The following is an 18389-nucleotide window of genomic DNA, read 5'->3' as shown; positions in this document are numbered from 1 at the left end:
GAAGCTTTCCTGTAACATAGTTACAGTTATGTGTCCAAGACATTTATTTTCTTGATGGTCTCAATCTTGTTATTAACATTCATTGAAAGGCACTACATTTTTTAACTGAACACAAATGTTAGATGCAATGTCTGGTGTTGACTATACAAATAACTACATAAACTCATAGATAATCAAGATATATTCATGTTTCAATTCTCTCTGACCTCTTGTCTGCATCACTAACATCGAAATGGACATCAGTACTGCAATAGATGTAAACAGGATTCCAATCTATTATATTTGGTGTTTCCTTTTCTCTTTATGGTGATAGGACATTATAATGTAGAAGATATCTTCACTGTTATCTTCCCCCGTTGACTAATTGTGTAATAATTCTGTAATTCCCTCATCTACTCAGTCCTTCTGTGCTCCATGCATTTAATACCCTCAAGTTTAACCATTCTTGCTTTCCTTGCCTATGATCCTTTAAGCACCCTGTTAAAAAGTTTCATATTGCTCTCTCAATATTGGTAACAACAGAAGGACAAAAATTGCCTTTCTCACAGTCCAGAACAACTTGGTAATGTTCAGCTAACCAGCAATACCATCACCTCAAATTTAAGATCTGTATTAGTTTCTTTTCATAACTGGTCTTAGCAAAAAATTTTCTGTAGTTATTACTGGCTATAACTGTGCTACAAAGGATTATATCATCATCCAATAATCTAATTAAACACGGCGTTAGTAAATTCTCACTGTTGTATAAAAGGCATGTGAACCTGAGCCCTACTGCAAGACTCTTCTGTTTTAGGACAGAATTCTCTTCATAATGAGGACTTTATATTAGTTAAGACAAGTTAGATTGCAGTTGACAGTGTGGTAGATTGCAAATATAGCCATAATTCTCCACCAATCTTAAGATTAGGCTCCTTTAAATTGTGATTTTTAAGTTCTATGCATCAAGAATTGGAATTTGGGAGATGCCTCAGGGGCTCAGGTAATGATTCCACAGTCCTGGGATGGAGTTCCACATCAGGCTCTTTGCTCAGCAGGGGGTCTGCTTCTCCCTCTGCCCCTCCCCCTGCTTGTGCTCTCCCTTGTGCATTCTCTCTCTGACAAATGGATGAATAAAATCTTTTTTAAAATGCCAAACTGTGGAAAGAACCAAGATGCCCTTCAACGGACGAATGGATAAGGAAGATGTGGTCCATATACACTATGGAGTATTATGCCTCCATCAGTAAGGACGAATACCCAACTTTTGTAGCAACATGGACGGGACTGGAGGAGATTGTGCTGAGTGAAATAAGTCAAGCAGAGAGAGTCAATTATCATATGGTTTCACTTATTTGTGGAGCATAACAAATAGCATGGAGGACATGGGGAGTTAGAGAGGAGAAGAGAGTTGAGGGAAATTGGAAGGGGACGTGAACCATGAGAGACTATGGACTCTGAAAAACAATCTGAGGGGTCTGAAGTGGCGGGGGGGGGGTTGGGGGAACCAGGTGGTGGGTATTATAGAGGGCACGGATTGCATGGAGCACTGGGTGTGGTGCAAAAACAATGAATACTGTTATGCTGAAAATAAATTAAAAAATAATTTTAAAAAGTAAAAAAAAAAGAATTGGAATTTGGGGCACCTGGGTGGCTCAGTCACTTAAGTTTCCGACTCTTGATCTCAGCTCAGGTCTTGATCTCAGGGTCATGAGTTGAAGCCCTGCACTGTGCTCCCTGCTGGGTATAGAGTGTACTGGAAAGAAAAGAAAGGAAGGAAGGAAGGAAAGAAGGCAGGCAGGCAGGCAGCCGGAATTTATTTCTACATCCTTTGGCTCTGTGACTTCCTTTCCCAAGGGAATGGTGTTAGATAGAACAGTATAGAAGTCCCAAGCCTAGATTTCAGGTGGCCCTGCTCTCTTCCTTTCCTTCTTCTAGAGACCTTCTAGCTGTAATTTGAACAAGCACAGACTAGCTTTCTGGAGGTAGAGAAACTATATGGTGCACAGAAAAGGCATCCACCAGAAGCTGTCCTAGTCTAACTAGGGATTAGCTGATGTTTTATGTGACTACAAAGATGTGGAGGCAAGTGCAGCCAACATCAGAGTGCCTTCCTAATGTTAGATCAGCAGACTTGCCCAGTTGACTCACTGAGTCGTAAGCAATAATAAAATATTTTAAGACAGAAGGTTTTATGGTGCATGTTAAGCAACGAAAGCTAACTGACTCAGGTAGAAAGAAACCCAAGAAAAGGGGAAAAATTACTGTAATCTTAGTGAGATGCAGTATCAGGTACGGGAATGTCAGTGAGGAATGCCCCTTGGGAATGACCAGAACCAGGTGTCAGATGTTCTTAGGACTCTTCTGTGTATGGGTCAACTAAGGCTAGGGTTACATTGCACAAAAGACAGCTCCTTAGAAACACTACTGAGAACACCACCAGAAAAAGAGGTTTAGGAAAGAAAATCACTATCACAAAATCTTGTTCAGGTATGAGAAGACCTGTGGTGTTGGTCACAGATAATTCATTATCCATTAATATCCATCCTTGCTACTATACAGACCACCCCTGTGGTTCCTGATATATATTTCTATTATACCATCCTCTGATGTGAACCTGCCTATGTATCTGAATTTCCTCTCTCACCTAGTTCCATACTTTAATACTCTTCCAACTCCCAACTGATTTTGGCAGAAGAAAGTTTCTCATACCATATGTGATAATCTTTCATGGTAGCAAAATCTAGAAAATAGAAGGATCCCTTTTTAATATTCAAGAGTCTAGAATCCATGGAACTGAAGAAAATAAAATTACCTACTATGTGCAAGGTAGCCAGTTGAAGGAAATATACACATTCTTTGAATGCTTTGTCAATTTATGTTCTGGCTCAACTAATTTTCACCAAGCATATGTTTCATAAAATTCATGTAAATCCAGGAAAAAATAAAGAAAAATTTTTAAGTGTAATACCTGAATGAATCACTGACTACATTCTTCCTGAAAATGAGTGAGTTATCGAGCTTGCTGAGGTATGACCTAAAAAAGTATGGGGGCGCCTGGGTGGCTCAGTGGATTAAGCCGCTGCCTTCGGCTCAGGTCATGATCTCAGGGTCCTGGAATTAAGCATCGAGCTCTCTGCTCAGCAGGGAGCCTGCTTCCCTCTCTCTCTCTCTCTCTGGCTGCCTCTCTGTCTACTTGTGATTTCTCTCTGTCAAATAAATAAATCTTTAAAAAAAAAAAAAGTATGTTAAATTGTTTTATTATAAAATATATTTGTTACACAAAACCAAGCAAGAATAGAAAGACATTTTTAAAATTCCCATTATTCATGAACTTTAGATTTGAAAAATTTTAGGTTAAAAATGATAGTTAAGGGGCGCCTGGGTGTTTCAGTGGGTTAAGCCGCTGCCTTTGGCTCAAGTCATGATCTCAGGGTCCTGGAATTAAGCCCCGCATCAGGCTCTTTACTCAGCAGGGAGCCTGCTTCTCTCTCTCTCTCTCTCTCTCTCTCTGTCTACTTGTGCTCTTTCTCTGTCAAATAAATAAAATCTTTAAAAAAATAATAAATTTATCTCTAAACTTAAACACAAAATCAAACCTTTGAATCTATTATGTTTCTGATAGGGTATGAATAAAGATTGCATTTTTGGTGGCTCCATCAATGTTAATGAATGGTAGTCACTCTTGTGCAATTCAAGGATGGTAATCAATTTTCAAAAGAGTAAGGTATTCCTAGATTAGACGGTTCTGAAAAGATACATGTTGCATGTTTTTTATTTCATTTTGGAATTGATGATCCATCTAGAAAATAATAAAATAATAAAAATATATTCTATACATACTTGTACTCTAGAGGGTTCATTTCATATTATTTTTAAATGATCAGTTTCATCTAATGTTTTTTTACAAGATCAATTTTTACAATGTACAGTAATTTCAAATTGCTTAAATAAACAATAATGAGAAGTTTGTGACAAAAATTGAATGTATTATATCTGTTGTAAAATCCTACTTCCAGCTTGAGCATATACATTCACAAAATAAATAAACAGACACAATACTACTTAATATTGCTTTCCTCTTTGTGAATATTTTCTGTTTATCTGTTAGTTCATTTATACATCATTATACATTACATATAATGTGTAATAATGTATATTTGTGTAATTACACACACATTATACATCAAAGCATATATCCTTCAAGTAATTTGAACAAACTTTTTTCAAAAATTTGAAAAAAAAAAGTACTTTGTTAAACAAGTGGGTTTTTTGCCTTTTTTTTTTTTTTTTTTGAGAGAAAGAGAGTATGAGTAAGGGGAGAGATAATCTTAAGGAGGCCCCAAGCTCAGTGCAAAGCCCAGGGTGGGGTTTGATCTCACAACCCTGAGATCACAACCTGAGCCGAAATCCACAGTCAGTGGGTTAAGTGACTGAGACACCCTGGCACCCCAAAACTAGTGGAATTTCTAATCAAAGTTATTTCACTGCTAATTTTATCCAAAACCACAGTGTTTAGAAACAGGAATCTGGGAACTCCATGTGTGCAGTGTTGCTGAGACCTACTGTCATCGTACTCTTACTCTCTTGGAGGCCAAACTCTGCCTTTTGGGGCAATTCGTACATAGGAGAGGATTTTTTTTTTTAAAGATTTTATTTATTTATTTGACAGAGAGAAATCACAAGTAGACGGAGAGGCAGGCAGAGAGAGAGAGAGGGAAGCAGGCTCCCTGCTGAGCAGAGAGCCCGATGCGGGACTCGATCCCAGGACCCTGAGATCATGACCTGAGCCGAAGGCAGCGGCTTAACCCACTGAGCCACCCAGGCGCCCCTAGGAGAGGATTTCTTATCTTTCCTTCAGAAGTAGAGAATCTCCACATTTCCCTCCCCTCAGCCGGTGGCAAACATTTTCTGGATTTTGTTTTGTCTTCCTTTCCTCTCTTCTAGCCATGTAGGATCTTCCCATGTGCTCACAGAGACCGCAATCCTTCCCCGATAGCTTAAAGTGTGTGTTCTGTAGAGAAGAACTATCTGTCTGGGCCATTTTTCTTCCTTCAGTATCAGTAAATTTTATTCTTTAGGCCTACCATAGAGGGAGGCTTTCTTCAGTGCCTGTCTCACCCCTAACCATCGTCCTAAGTAGCCAGTAGAGATCTATGAAGAAAGCCTGCCAAAGCACCCTAACTCCTATTGTGTCTGAAGTTCACAGGGGTTCTGTTGTCTCCACACTCAATGTTTAGCACCCTTTAAAGTATTGTGTCTACATTATTTTCATCCAATCATGTTGTGCTTGGTGTCCATTGGCTCATGCTCTGCCAATGTTGGTGTTCCATTTCTCTTTGAAGGGGCTGTTTTTGTTTTTGTTTTTTCCCCCAAGAATTCAGGCTACTTGTTTGCCCTGAAACCTTTGTTCTTCAATAATCCAAAGAAAACTAATTATTTTTAATCCAGCTTTTTCTTGTTGTGAGGGCAGCAGTGACGGGTCTTACCAGCTTTCTACATCCTTTGTGAAAGTAAACCCAGGAAGACAATTTTAAGACTTATTCCACTAAGTTTCTTAGAGGACCCCAGTTAGATTAAACCCCTATTGCCCACAGCATAATACCTACTCTTCGATGACCCTTTACCGATATTTCAAACCTTCCTGTCACTTTCTCCACTCCTCACATCTTTACGGGATTTCCTCCTCCATAAAAAATACCATCACTGGTGGGTGGAAAGGATTTGGCTTAATATCAGCCGTAAATTAATCAGCTATCTCTCTAACACTGTTCTAAAATCATTTGTTGGATATATTGCCTGGCCCTCCATATTCCTGAACTGTGTATTATTTCTTATAATTCTGTCATAAATCATATTCTCTTTTACTTAAAATTTTATGTATATAAAGACCTATAGGAAAGATGTTTCTGAGTTAAATAAGAATTTCATTTAACTATAAGCACAGACCTTAAAAACAACCCATTCCACCAAATTCTCGTATAAATAGCTACGTCAGAAAAAGGCTATGCACTAGGAAAAAATATGTAACATGTTTTCTATAAATTTCATGGATTATGGCAGCAAGCACATAAACCTGAGTTTTCGCATTGAATTTTTTTGACAAGAGGCTCAGAGCTCAACTCTTTTATCTGAAGTTCTCTGGCCTTGAAAATATAGTCCTATGTTGTGAGAAAGGAACTTCCCAGAATGTTGTAAATGCATTTTGGCTTGAAATAGATCTGAAAAGGTCTAGGAATAGATTGTCTGGGCTTTAGAATTCTATCCTTAAAGTTAGATAAAATAAAGAATGAGAAACAAAAATAACTTTAGATTTCCAAAAAATATTTTTGGGTAAATTATCTCTTATATCTTAATGTAGAATTTGTATTTAAAGGGGCGCCTGGGTGGCTCAGTGGGTTAAGCCTCTGCCTTTGGCTCAGGTCATGATCTCAGGGTCCTGGGATCAAGTCCCAAATCGGGCTCTCTGCTCGGCAGGAAGCCTGCTTCCTCCCTCTCTCTCTGCCTGCCTCTCTGCCTACTTGTGATCTCTCTCTGCCAAATAAATAAATAAAATCTTAAAAAAAAAATAAAAACTAAGACTTATTTAGAATGAATGTTTTGAAATTCAGAAAATATCCTACCTATTTCTAATTTTAAACAGTGTATGGCTGGGGTACCTGGGTGGCTCAGTGGGTTAAGCCTCTGCCTTTAGCTCACTTCTCATGATCTCAGAGTCCCAGGATCAAGCCCTGCATCAGGCTCTCTACTCAGCGGGGAGCCTGCTTTCCTCTCTCTCTCTCTCTGCGTGCCTCTCTGCCTACTTGTGATCTCTGTCAAGTAAATAAATTAAAAAAAAAAAATCTTTAAAGAAAATAGTGTATGGCTACAATAATTTATTAAAAATCTGACCAGGGCACCTGGGTGGCTCAGTGGGTTAAAGCCTCTGCTTCAGCTCAGGTCATGATCCCAGTGTCTTGGGATCAAGGCCTGCACCGGGCTTTCTGCTCAGCAGGGAGCCTGCTTCCCTTCCTCTCTCTCTGCCTGCCCCTCTGCCTACTTGTAATCTGTGTCTGTCAAATAAATAAATAAATAATATTAAAAAAAAATCTGACCAAATTATGGCTATACCTTTCTTCCATCTGAAGTCTGCCTGAAATCTAGATATAATTTTAATGTAATTATTTATAAGAGAATTAAGAAGAGTATTTGATTTTGCTTCACTTGGCTTAGCTTAGAAAGCAAATCAAACTTTTAAGTAGAAGAACATTTTGTTGCTTATATAATCAGGCATTTCCATAATGACCAAATAGATTTAGAGTCATAGGGAGAACTGGCAGTTGATAATTTGGAGAGAAGCACCGGATCTCACTTCCTGTGATTTACAAAACTAATAAATTTCCTGATTTTTAGAGAGAATTAATTTTTTTGGTACAACAAACACTGACTATTTGCATCAACTCTTCAGTTGGAAAATTTAAAATAATTTTAAAGGAACTAGAAGATAATTAATAACTATATTTTATTTCTTAAATATGGCTTATTAGTTTTCCTCATCGTGTACATCCCATTTCACATAATTTAAATACATGATCCAGCCATAGGTTACTCTTTCTCTTGAGGCTAATGATAAAATCTGAATTGATACTGAACATTCTGCTACAACAAAAGAAAAACACAGCAGAAGGGCAAAAATAAGTGGCAAAAACATAGACTTTTTCATCCTCTATGTCAAGTTATTCCTCATCTGAAAACAGATTTTGTAATGTGATTTATTCTTATCAAAATGGAATATAAAATATATTTAATATTATGAATGTAAGTTTCTCAATGGAGATTTAATTTTGCCTTCATTATCCGCACAAAATTATTGTACTGATTTTTACTATTTTTTTATTTTTTATTTTTACTATTTTATTTTATTATTTTTTTTAAAGATTTTATTTATTTATTTGGCAGACAGAGATCACAAGTAGGCAGAGAGGCAGGCAGAGAGAGAGGAGGAAGCAGGCTCCCTGCTGAGCGGAGAGCCCGATTTGGGACTCGATCCCAGGATCCTGAGATCATGACCTGAGCCCAAGGCAGAGGCTTCAACCCACTGAACCACCCAGGCGCTCCTATTTTTACTATTTTAATAATGAGCTTTGCATCAAAGACAAAAAGGACAGCACTAATAATGGTGATGGTACAGCATAAAGAACTAGAGAGAAACATAGAGAAACAAATTTAAATGGTTATGAAAATTACTATGTTGCTTACCTATATACATTAAACATGGAATGACTGAAAAATAATTTACCCTAACCTTACAAAAGCTCTCTGTGTTACATTCTGAAAATCATTTTCTGCAATTAAGTGAGTTCATGTTCCCACAGAGAATTTATGAAGCAGGACAAGTTACATGAAACAAAAAGAAACAAAAAAACCACTTTGGGTATTACATAAAAAAGGTCTGATTTAGAATTTACTAAATATAAAAACAAATGATACATCCAATTTTGTAACTCTTCTGTCAACAAGCAGAGAGAAGTTTCTGTATTTGTGTTTCACAGTAAGAGGATGAATTAATAGGAAAGAGAAGACTGGCAGCCAGTCAAACATCGAAAATTTTCACACCCATAAATATATGATTACACACCAGGACACACAGAGATCCATACACAAAATACTATTTTGGGAATTAAGTATTAAACCAGTTTGTTAATTGCATAATGATCATCTATATAATAATATCTAAAATAGTCATTCTTTAAAGTTATATATCAGAAATTAGCTATAGTGAATATTTTTCTCACAGCAACATGTGTTTTTCATAGTAACACAGCACTTGTTACACCTATAATTTTAACATTTTTTGTCACTATTTACCTAATATCTCTTTATTCTTAAAATCATTGGTGATACGGATCATAGTCATGTCTGTCCATCATTACCTCAATGTGTAGCCTAGTGCCTACAACATGTGGACACTTAATAGGTATCTACTGAATAAATCTGAATGTTTAAAGAAATTAAAGGATGTGGTCTTGAATGCATCACAGTTTTCCAAACAGTGATAGAAATATAAATAATTTTTCTTGGTATAAGATCAGCACTGAGCTCTAGGTTAAAATCCATTGTTCAGTAGATATTTCTAACAGAATACCTCACAACTCAAGACAGTAAAGTAACTAAAGTCTTTGGATTAAATTTGAGATGCTTATGACTCAAGAAAAATGAACAACTACTTTTCTACTTTCACAGTATAAAAAGGAAATATTGCTATGAAAACAGCATGAGTTTTTGTAAGTACTAGGTATTATTCCCCTTTAAGGAAATATTATGCTCACTATTATATAGTGATTGAAATGTTCAGTTATTATCTTGACTGTATGTACATGTATGTGTATATATGTATATATATCTATGCACATATATATATGTGTGTGTATGTATATGTGTGTGTATGTGTGTGTGTGGCATCTATCATTTGCTTACAGCAACTTAATATTCAATGACCAAAACAGAAATCCTCAAAGAATGAAGTTTGACTTCTAGCAGACTAAGCAGACAATGACCAATAAACATAATCAATAAGTTGTATGTCAGAACGTGTCACGTACTACAAAAAGGTAGAGTTGGATTGAGAGTTCAGTATTGGAGGGAAAAGGCTTCAGTTTTTAAAAAGATAGTGAGACAACTTCAAGAAGGTTCATTTGGACACAAACTTGTAGACAGTGAGGGTGTCAGCCATGTGAATATTCAGGAGGAGTCTACGGCCATACCACCCTGAATGCGCCCAATCTCGTCTGATCCCGTGAATATTCAGGAGAATAGGCCAAGTAAAGTAAAGCCAGAGCAAAGGCCCCATGTTTTGTAAAAGCAACCATGATGTAAACAGGGAAGCCTACATGGCTGGAATTGGGTGAATCAGCGCAATCATGTGGGAACTTCTGTACTTTTTAAATCTTCTGAGATATTTTTCTTAGTTGTTAAGACACTGATAAAAAGAATTAAAGCTATATATTTTCTTCTAAATTATTTAATATTCAATTTTGTTTGTATGTCTCATACACTTATAAAACACCAGCAGTATTCTAAAAGAACTTATTTCTGATGTTTCTTCCGTAAGTCATAGAGGTTCATAGGATTTTCTTTCACAGCATCCTGTCTTTTAACTGATACTATCTTCAATCAAACTTACATCCTCCTCTAACAATCCAAATTTATCTCAGAGTTTCCTGTTTGGCGATGGTCGGGTAAGAACAGAACAGCATAGCTGTCTTACACGTTTTTGTCTCCCTAATTACTCTTACCAGTTTAACCATCAAGACTTGCTCAGGTATTCTCTAAAAACAGTCTTTTTTCATTCTCAGTTCTAATTCTTTAGTGCAGTTTTTATCCCGTAACACTCTATCATAACAGCCTTCATAAGCCTCCCAGCTTCCAGTTCACAGTCCACTTCTTTTTTTTTTTTTTAAAGATTTTTTATTTTATTTATTTGACAGAGAGACATCACAAGTAGGCAGAGAGGCAGGCAGAGAGAGAGAGAGGAGGAAGCAGGCTCCCCACTGCAGAGAGCCCAATGCGGGACTCGATTCCAGGGCCCTGAGATCATGACCTGAGCCGAAGGCAGCGGCTTAAACCCACTGAGCCACCCAGGCGCCCCACAGTCCACTTCTTACACCACTTTCCCATTCACTGCGGTTGAGTGTACCATCTTCCATTAAACTATTCTAGCAGGACAAACTGGTAACTGGTGTAAGGTGTTACAGCAGCTCTTGAATCTCATCATCCATCACTTCCCCCCTCTTCCTTTACTGTCCCCTATTAACTGTAGTAATTTAGCCCTGGCTCCAAGTGGGGCTTGGAAGGGCCTCTTCAGCCAGAGCAGCCCCACCCTGGTTGAACTGCCATTTTGTTGTAAAACTTAAATTAACCTTGCCCCCCGCCAGGGGAACTTACTTAAAAGCAAGTCAGGGAAACCAGTCCCAGGTAACAGCCCAAATACAAGGGTGGGTCAGGTCAGGTGGAGACATTCAATCAGTGGGGGCGCATACTGTCTCCAGCTACCAAGGTGATGGGCTAGTTTCCATGGCTACTGTGGGGTGAATTGTAATTCAATTAGCCACCTGTGTGTGGCCAGGCCCAACCACATGGCCTTTGCTCTATAAAAGTTAGTCTGGAAAGCAAAGAGGGGTCATCCTCTCTGTAAGGGGCGGCCCCGACTGGTGTGTTTGACCGTCAGTCTGATTCTTGATGCTTGGCATGAAATAAAGCTTTGCTTGACCTTTGCTTTGTATCAGTCTCGCTCCTTTGACCATGGACCCATTGGACCCATTATTGGGGGACCCAACACTGGGGACCCAACAGGGCTAACTGTATGTTAACACACACCAGCTTGGTATTTTTAGTGGCTTTTCAATATTCTTAAGCCAAAATGCTCACTTCTAGTGCTGACCGAAGCAGGAGAAAAGTAATGAGAAACCAGATCTATGACCATATTTAAGAGACAAGATTGTAAAGGTGAGAATAATTGTTGGGTGGGAAATCTGCAGGATAAACAGAGTTAGGAAGTAAAGGTTGATGCAACACACCAAAAAGTGACATCATTTCCTAGGGAAACCAAAGAAGAGCAAGGTGCCCAGGTGTTTCAGAAGAAAAGACAACATCTTTTTCCAGCAAAGATTGGATTACATTTGTTTGCAGTGATTTTATGAATAAGGTATATAAAATATCCCATAGCTTGAAATGTCAAAGATATAAAAATATCAAATCTATAAAAAGAAAAGTCTAGAATAAAAGAGGTATAGCTGTGCCATTGTCATATTCCATTAAAATTTAACTGAACTTGAATTAAATTTCTAAAGAAAAGGTTGAATTAAGTTATAGAAAGACACAGACAGAGTTACTTTCCATTCACATAAAAGAGAAATCAGTTTCCAAGAGGTGGATGATTTTTCATTACATGACTGTTTTTTTACCCCAAATATTCAACCATTCTATATCTTAGAACTTAACCCATGATTTATAACCTTCAAATAATTTGTGCTATATAACCAGAGTTATAAAGTTGAATGACTTGGTAAGCTAGCATAATGTCACAAAGACCAGGATAAGCCACATGGCCTAGATTTGAGAGTCAAGTAAATGTAATTTTACGCAAGACATTTTATCTTCATAGGTCTCACAGATTTACATTTGAAGTGATTATGTTGCTTTGTTGATCTCTAGGGCCCAGTCCTGAATAGTGAGTGGCCTTGAGAACAAAGAAAGAAAAAAAAAAAGTGTGTGTGTGTGTGTGTGTGTGTGTGTGTGTATTCTTTATATGTATATATTAAAAGCCACACAATTCAATTGGAAAGTATAACACAGCTCACTTACTTCAATTATTTGTATTAAATCAAGGATTTGTGGATCTGTGGTCAGGCAATTCTCCCAAGGTCATTGTTACATGTAATGTTCACTTTATGTGAAACCAAACAGTAATTTAAGGAGCTCCAGAGTATGTGACTCCATTACAAAAATTTACTTGGCTGCATTTGTTACAATTAAGAATGAGAAAAAATTAATATTTCCTGCAGAACATTAGTTTCTGAAAATGCTAAACACACAAATACTTCTGTTGTTTTTCCTATCCTATCAACATGGTCATAATTAAGTTACTGCCTTAAATTCAATATGGAAAAAACAATTCAGTATGGATGGCATGCATATTCATGAAAGTGATCTAAGTCTCCTCAACAGGAGGATAGAATATATATCTTATAATTTTTTTGTCAATTATTAAGTTAAATACATTAAAAATAGACATGTATATAAAGTTTTTATAACTGGGGTAAAAACTATGTGCAAAAATACTATGTTACATTCTTGACTATATTACAAAGTTAAAATACAGAATTTAAAAAGATTATTTTAATATAATTTTAATGATTTTTGGAAGCATGTGGTCTGAAACTCTCTCTCTCATTCTCTCAGCTCTCTATGGGGAAGATTCAAACAAAAGCCATAAGGAAAATCTTAAATAACTGGGCCACAAACCCAACCCACAGAACACTTCTGTGGCAAGAAGAATTCTAAGATGGACCCACCCATGAGCTCCACTTTCTGTTATTACATCCATGATTGGTATACATTATATGATAAAAGATATTTTGCAGATGTAATTACTGTTACTAATCGATTGACCACAAGATCAACAGATTATCTGGGTGGATCAAGACTAATCAGATGAATCCTTTAAAAGCAGTATTAAAAAGCAGTATTTCTCAGGCTGATAATGAAAGAGGAAGTAAGAGAAATCTAAGTTCAGGAAGGATATTATGAGAGAGAAAGAGGGAGGGAAAGAGATTTCATTGCTGGTTGAAAGATGGAGGAGGTTTATGGAAAGAAATAGAGTCAGTTCTAGAAGCAGAGAATGATCCTAGTTGACATCCAACAAGAAAATTAAGTCCTAGTTCCATGACAGATCTGTACTGAATTCTACCAAATAACCTAAAGGAACTTGAAAATAGATTCTTTCCCAAAGCCCCCCAAAGTAAGAGGCTATTCCAGTGACATTTGGGTCTCAAACTTGTGAGACATTAGGTAGAGCACCCAGTAATGCCCACTCAGACTTTTGACCTACAGAACTATGCAATAATAAATGGGTGCTATCTTAAGTTGCTAAGTTTGTGGAAAATTGTCAGGCAAAAATAGGAAACTACTATTACATCTACAGCCTCAGATACCACATACAAAAATAATCAGTAAATTAATTAGAAACCTAAGGGGGGGGCTCCCTTTAAAAAAAAAAAAGTATGGAAAAATGTCTTATAACCTCAGATTTTTTTTTTAAAGATTTTATTTATTTGACAGACAAATCACAAGGAGGCACAGAGGTAGGCAGAGAGAGAGGGAAGCAGGCTCACTGCTGAGCAGAGAGCCCAATGTGGGGCTCGATCTCAGGACCCTGAGATCATGACCTGAGCTGAAGGCAGAGGCATTAACCCACTGAGCCACCCAGGCGCCCCATATAACCTCAGATTTTTTAAAAAAGATTCTTAAAGAGAAAAATTAAGAAACACAAAAACTAAGGAAAACATTAATAAATTTGAGTACACTGAAAATATAAAAAAAAGTTATACTCAAAGTAGGAAGACAAATTATACTCTGTAAGAAGACAATTTAAACATATATTTAAAATGATCATTTTGTGATTATAATACATTTAAAGACATGAAAAATCATTAAAAGTCAATCCAATTGAAAAATTGGAAAATCATGCAGAAAGAGAAATTATATAAAAACTGTATTGGTTTCTATCTACATGAAAATTGCTCAATATCAGAAATGGAGAAATGCAATTTTTTTAGAAAGTGATATACTATTTATGCCCACCATATTGACCAAAATTGAAGTCTTTTGATGTGAAATAGTCGGGATATCAAAGAAAAACCTATATGATATTTTGGAAACTGAATTATTATACTTACTTTGGAATCTAATTTGATATTATCTAACAATGTTGAAGGTACCAATTTCCACTAGTCAACTATCTTATTTCTAGGTTACTCCTAAGAGCAACTCTGACATAGGTTCATGTGGAGAATTCCAACTTTGCTTCTAGTGAAAAACTGTTGCCTTCTTAAATTGTGATCTTCCACCAGAATGTGTAAAATAGGGATGCTATTAAGGTACAAGCACAAGACCCTGTTCATTTTAAGTAAGTCTCAAGATCCTAAAATTCTGAATACATTATTTTTGAGCATTACATGGGATTTTTTCCCTGTTTCTCTTTTAAATACAACTTTTCTAACATTAAGCCAGACACAAAAACATAAACACACACATACGCGCACACACACGTGCCTCTCACCAACAGCATATTTATCTGGCAAATAAAAGTACTTTATAATGCCACATAAATATAATTTTAAGAGGTATTCTGGGAAAGCTTTTCTCAAATCATGAGTCACAGCACCAAAGATTCATCACAGGACTTCCTCCTTTCCCTAATTATTCATGAAGGATAAAGGGTGGCATTGGGTATGGGTTAAATTGGTCTTTATTTGAATCATCTGAATTAGAAATACTTTGGACAATGGTCCATAAGAGTAATGGCAATTCTTGCTTAACAACCAACAATCTTTAATAGCTCAAATATTACCAAAAAATATTGTTTTGAGACAAGGTCTTATTTTTTATTATTTTACTATTTTTTGTTTAAGGGATTAAACTCATGACCCTGAGATCAGATCAAGACCTGATCTGAGATCAAGAATCAGACACTTAAACAACTGAGCCACCGAGGTGCTCCTGAGAGAAGGTTTTATTGAGGGAAGGTGAAGAGAGCTTTGGAAAGAAATTTTGAAAAATAAGGCAACTTTTAAAAATATAATTAAATGCAGGGTGAGAGGCACCAGGGACTCAGTAGGGACATGTCCTTTTTCAGGGCGTTTGCACTCTTTCTTCTTTTTATGGCCTCCTTTACCCACGTTTACTCCAGCGGAGGTATTTTGCTCTTAATCAACTCCTACCTCTTCATACAGAGTATAACAAGAGCCAAAGCTGAATACTCCTATGTCAATGCCACCAAACTCCTATTCAAGGGAACCAAGGCTAAGAGTAAGAAGAAAAAGAGTAAAAAGAAGAAGGAAATAAAAAAGAAAGAAAGAAAAAGATGAAGAAACTCAACTCGGTATTGTTGTAATCTGTTGGACCATAACAAACTTCAGTGAAATTTCAGGGACCAGAGTTACTGAAATGGATAAAGGAATGTACATACAACACTTGAGAATGGATGTTTTTCTACTGGGAGCACCACATAAAGAAAATGATGAGGGCCCTAGTCCTTCAGAGCAGTTTACAACTATCATCCTGCCTGATTCCTGAATTACACTGAAATCTGGCTGTGTCTCCATTGATACCTTGGTATCAGTGTATGTGGACTTGTTATGGGGTTGCAACTGGACCAAAACAACAATGGAAACTGGTCTTTTAGGATGAGAAAAAGGTTTTATTGGCCTCAAATAGCTGCTTTAGTAGATGCAATGAAGCAGGCAATATGGAGGCAAAAAGCAAAAACATCAGGAGAAGAAGATAAAGCTTAGATCCCGTGCTGAAAGAGAAACTAAGAAAAAAGATGATATTCCAGAAGAAGACAAAAGAAATGCTAGATAATGTGACATCAGTTGTGCAAAGAAATGTCAGAGTTTCTAAGACCACAAACTTAAAATAAGTAAAGAAGACAGTAAAATTCTCAAAAGGCCTAGAATGATGGATTTTTCATCAATCACTTCTGGACAGAACAAAACTGAAAGCTGATAGATACTGCAAATGACCAGAATTTTTGTTTGTCTCTTTTTGTTTGTTTTTCTCTGAATAAAATAGTCAGTGGAAGTGTTTTACAGGATACACACACACACACACACACACAAAATACACAAAATTAAATGTGAACATTTATATTCATCCTAGAGTATTTTATTAGCTGGCTCCAAATTTTTCAAGTTATCCTAAATAAAATTCAGAGTTTAAAACTTGTTTCTTTCCTCCACCCATGGAGGGTTCTTAGTAAGGTACTTAAGATCTACTTTATGAGAATTCATATTCTTAGAGTAGATAGATTTCTATTTCTCCTGATAATTATAGCTAAAACCCCTGAAGACACATTTTTCCCCCTGGCTTTATATAGGTTTTAAATATATAAAGGAAACCTAAAAAGAATTTGAAAGGTGGGAAGAAGGCAGAAAAAGCTAGGAATCTTGACCCTTGAGAAATGATATGTGATTATTTTCCTAGGATTTCTTTATAACAAGTATAAACAAGACTGGGTGCTATAGAGAAACTGGCAACATAGAAAAACCAAGAAACATAGAAAAAAAAAATCGCTCATGGTGTTACTTGAGTCATGTGAAAGCAGAGTTTCTACCCCCACCCAATAGTAACAAAATGCCCCTCTTGTTCCCACTGGGGTGATATCAAGGAGGCTGACTGAAAAGGTGGGACTTTCCCTACATTTTGGAAGTAATGACCCCCATTCACACAGCATCTGTGGAAGCAGTGTCAAGAGCAGTAACAAAGGAGTGGTACTGAGAGAAGCCTAGTGGGGGGTCTAAACGCTTAACCTGGCCCAACAGTAATGATGGTCCTCTGCCCACCACCTCAGGATATCAATGGAAGCTGAGCAGGAAACGTGGACTTCCATTCACATATGAAAGTAACAGGCATTTTTTTTTTCCTTCTTGAAACAACTGTATTAAAAATTAGAGTGTCTCATAAAATAAACAGACAGCCTTATTAAAGATATAGAAGATATAAACAAGAAACAAATGGAAACTGAAAGACCTAAAACCACAGTAACAAAAATTTTTAAACCCAATGGATGGATTTCACACAATGAATAGGACAGAAGAATAATTATTAGACTGGAAGATAGAATAGAAATTACCTAACATGGAGGACATTGGGAGATGGAGAGGAGAAGGGAGTTGGGGGAAATCGGAGGGGGGAACAAGCCATGAGAGACTGTGGACTCTGAGAAACAAACTGAAGGTTTTGGAGGGGAGGGGGTGGGGGGGTTGAGTGAGCCTGGTGATGGGTATGATGGAGGGCAAGTATTGCATGGAGCACTGGGTGTGGTGCATAAATTTTGGAACACTGAAAAAAAATAAAATAAAATTTAAAAAACTTAAAAGAAAAAGAAATTCTTCAGAAAGAAAATGCACTTTAAAACAAAAGAAAACAGGGGCGCCTGGGTGGCTCAGTGGGTTAAAGCCTCTGCCTTTGGCTCAGGTCATGATCCCAGGGTCCTGGGATTGAGCCCTGCATCGGGCTCTTTGCTCAGCAGTGAGCCTGCTTCCTCCTCTCTCTCTGCCTGCCTCTCTGCCTACTTGTGATCTCTGTCTGTCAAATAAAATAAATAAAAAATCTTTAAAATAAATAAATAAATAAATAAAACAAAAGAAAACAAAACAAAAACAAAAAAAGGACAGAGCTGGAGGGACATGCGGGACTATAACAAAAGATCTAAAATCCCAGGAGGAAAGGAGAAGAAAGAAGATGGGGCTAAAAATCCTTCAATAAAATAATGGTTAAGAACTTCTTAAATTTGGCAAAAAACAAACAAACAAAACAAAACAACAACAAAAAAAAATCCTATGGATTTAAGGAGCTGAGCAAACTCTAATAAGGTTAAGTCACAGCAAGATGCATTAAATCCAACTTCTGAAAAATTAAAGACAGAAAACAAATCTTGAAAGTAGCGGTGGAGGGGGCAGAAAACCCACCTTAACTCTAGCGGAAAATTAATTCTAATGAAAACAGAAAAGAAAGGACGGTAATAAAGAGGCACTGTATTTCCAAGTTACGAACTAAAGAACTATCAACCCAGAATCTTATATTCAGTGAAAATACACTTTAGTAAAGAAGGGAAAAATCAAGATATAATTGGATGAAGGAAAACTAGAATT

General features: G+C 36.8%; 1 pseudogene across 1 annotated transcript in view; it reads left to right on the top strand.

Annotated features, from left to right (window-relative positions):
• The window catches only part of LOC309844628 (protein FRG1 pseudogene), a 34307-nt pseudogene extending 16912 nt beyond the window's left edge, over positions 1 to 17395 (top strand). The window contains exon 4 of the transcript XR_014316540.1: positions 15147 to 17395. The product of XR_014316540.1 is annotated as a protein FRG1 pseudogene (transcript). The remainder of the gene's footprint in view (positions 1 to 15146) is intronic.
• The last annotated feature ends 994 nt before the right edge of the window (positions 17396 to 18389 follow it).

This window comes from Mustela nivalis, assembly GCF_964662115.1.
Source record: "Mustela nivalis genome assembly, chromosome: 12".
NCBI lineage: Eukaryota > Metazoa > Chordata > Mammalia > Carnivora > Mustelidae > Mustela > Mustela nivalis.
Note: the sequence above shows the minus strand (reverse complement) of the source record. Positions and strands in the feature narration are given on the sequence as shown.